General features: G+C 43.6%; 1 long non-coding RNA gene across 1 annotated transcript; it reads left to right on the top strand.

The window, feature by feature from the left end:
• The first annotated feature begins 48 nt into the window (after positions 1 to 48).
• LOC310836344 lies at positions 49 to 1336 on the top strand. Its single transcript, XR_014560020.1, has 2 exons — positions 49 to 281; positions 1160 to 1336. It is a non-coding gene; the product is annotated as an uncharacterized lncRNA (long non-coding RNA).
• Positions 1337 to 2737: the final 1401 nt, after the last annotated feature.

Genomic DNA, 2737 nt, shown 5'->3' on the forward strand with positions numbered 1-2737 from the left:
GCTTCAAAACCCTGGTGGGAGAGCAAAAACTTTCCCCCTTATACATTGATGGTGGAAACAGGTATAAATGTATTATTTAACATCATTAATATACTGCTTGATTGTGCTAAAACCTCTAAACAATCCTCCCCCCCCCATTTTTAAAAAAGTTAAAAACAAAAGCATTTAAAGATAATTGAAACTAATAGTCAAGAGATTAAAACATGTTAACATCGACATGCCCATATCAGCTTTCCAACAGAAAAATGTTTTTAGCAGGCACCGAAAAGAATACCACAAAGGTTTCCCACCTATTAGCATCGGATGCTCGAATTAGAGGTGGTTTCTCCAATCTGATTTTAAGAGATATTCATGATTCTCTCTGGAAAACTACAATTAATCTCAAATTCCGCTCCCTTCTCAACTTGAACCGCAAAACTGTTTTTAATTTAGAGTGTATAAACCCGGCGGCCCTACCTCCAATCAAAAAGAAGCTACAGCAACTTGACTTCTCTAACACAGCCTCCCATGCAAGAGGGCCGTGTTCAGGCTTAGCCCTAGCTATTCCACCCCCTGAAGGGATCCCTCTATACTGCTTCACAATTCCTTCGGAGGCCAAGCGAAGGGCCTTTACCTGTGCCCGGCTCAACTGTTTTCCTACAGCAGTTCTGTCGGGTCGTTACTCCAGAGTTCCCATCGCAAATAGAACATGCACCTGCAATGACACGGCTCTGGAGACTATGGAACATGTAATGCTCTTCTGTCCCAACTGGACAGATGAAAGATCTTGGTTTCTAACTCCTCTCATGAACAAGCTTCTTCTCCCAATCCAGCCTTGGATATTGTCCCTTCTTCTGCAGGATTCTGACTGTTGGATTACCGAGATGACAGCTAACTTCCTGCTTAGTGTGATGAAGAGGAAAGCGGCACCAACTTCTTCTTTAATACCACAGCTGTAGTCGATACGCCGCACAATCGAACCTGTTTTTGTATTCTCTGTCACTCGATGTTTTAAATCCCCTGTTACTTTTGTTATCCCCATTTTTTCAAAGTATTCGCCCAGGACGACATCTCCTTTTACCTCCCCACCCCCATTTTATGTTGTTATTTCTATGTATATTATGCTATGGCCACACGGCTAATGCAATAAATCGATTATATATATATATATACCACAAAGGTTTCCCACTTGATTTCAATTGGCAAGGAGTTCCAAAGTTTATGTGCTGCCACAGTAAAAGTTTGACTTTTTGCAACTGTGGAACAAGTATTCTGTGGAACCAGTAACAGGGCCCAAGTGGGCACATATGAGATAAGGTGATCCCACAATAATAATAAAAATCTCCTGCATTTGCAAGTGATATTATGGTTTGTTTACTTTTGTGTGTGCAGAGCCTCTCCAAGAAATGAAGAGAATATTAATATGAAAGAAAACACACAATAAAATACAATGAATCAATCAAAGCAATATAAAATGGTGAAGGGGCATGGCTTGCCAAGAAGCCTAATGGCGGCCTGATCCAGCATCTCCTATATGTAAGGGGCTAATTTATAGTTGAACGACTGCTAAGTAAAAGCATAAAAGGTAAAGGGACCCCTGACCATTAGGTCCAGTCGCGTATAGCTTCCAGGTCGTGTGGCCAACATGACTAAGCCGCTTCTGGTGAACCAGAGCAGCTCTTGAAAATGCTGTTTACCTTCCCGCTGGAGCGGTACCTATTTATCTACAGTGGTACCTCGGGTTAAGTACTTAATTCGTTTCAGAGGTCCGTTCTTAACCTGAAACTGTTCTTAACCTGAAGCACCACTTTAGCTAATGGTGCCTCCTGCTGCTGCCGCGCCGCCGGAGCCCGATTTCTGTTCTTATCCTGAAGCAAAGTTTTTAACCTGAAGCACTATTTCTGGGCTAAGGGAGTGTGTAACCTGAAGCGTATGTAACCTGAAGCGTATGTAACCCGAGGTACCACTGTACTTGCACTTTGATGTGCTTTCAAACTGCTAGGTTTGGCAGGAGCTGGGACCGAACAACAGGAGCTCACCCCATCACGGGGATTCGAACTGCCAACCTTCTGATCAGCAAGCCCTAGGCTCTGTGGTTTAACCCACAGCGCCACCCACATCCCAAGTAAAAGCATACTGCTCCTCATATTTATCTTCAGAAAGGTCATGTTGTGGGGGTCATAAAAATTAGCTGGCTAAGCAAGATTTACAAGAAGTGTTGGAAGCACATTGCCCAGTGCTGCTTGAAGAGACTGGCAAAATACTAAATATCCTCTGATTACTCTGGATATGTGTTTGTGAACTGCCTTCATGCTCTCATGACACACAAAATTCCCATCATTCTGCTTCTCATTTGGAAGCCAGGCTAACACACATCCTGCCCCCCTCCCCTTTCCCCTCCGCTCTGGTGTCTCAACATGGAGCAAGCCCGCCCCACAACCAATCACCCTCATTGGGATGGGCAAAGCGAATTGGCAAACCACTAAAATCCTTCCCTCCCTTCCCAAATTCCAGACGTACCATCCTTTATTCATTGGCCATAATATACTGTAATGGAACTTCCAGTTTCAGAGGCAGTATACCTCAGACTATCAGTTTAGTGGTGCAGCTGGGTAACTGTAGTCCTTGGTCTTATTACTACCTCTGTGCATTGTTTCAGTTGCCAAAAAAAGAACCTCTTCTCCCTTCCAACCCAATGTGCTTTATAACACACTGCACTGTCAGAGGCAGTATGGCTATGAATACTAGCTGTTGAGAA

The sequence above is a fragment of the Podarcis gaigeae genome, assembly GCF_964106915.1.
Source record: "Podarcis gaigeae genome assembly, chromosome: Z".
NCBI lineage: Eukaryota > Metazoa > Chordata > Lepidosauria > Squamata > Lacertidae > Podarcis > Podarcis gaigeae.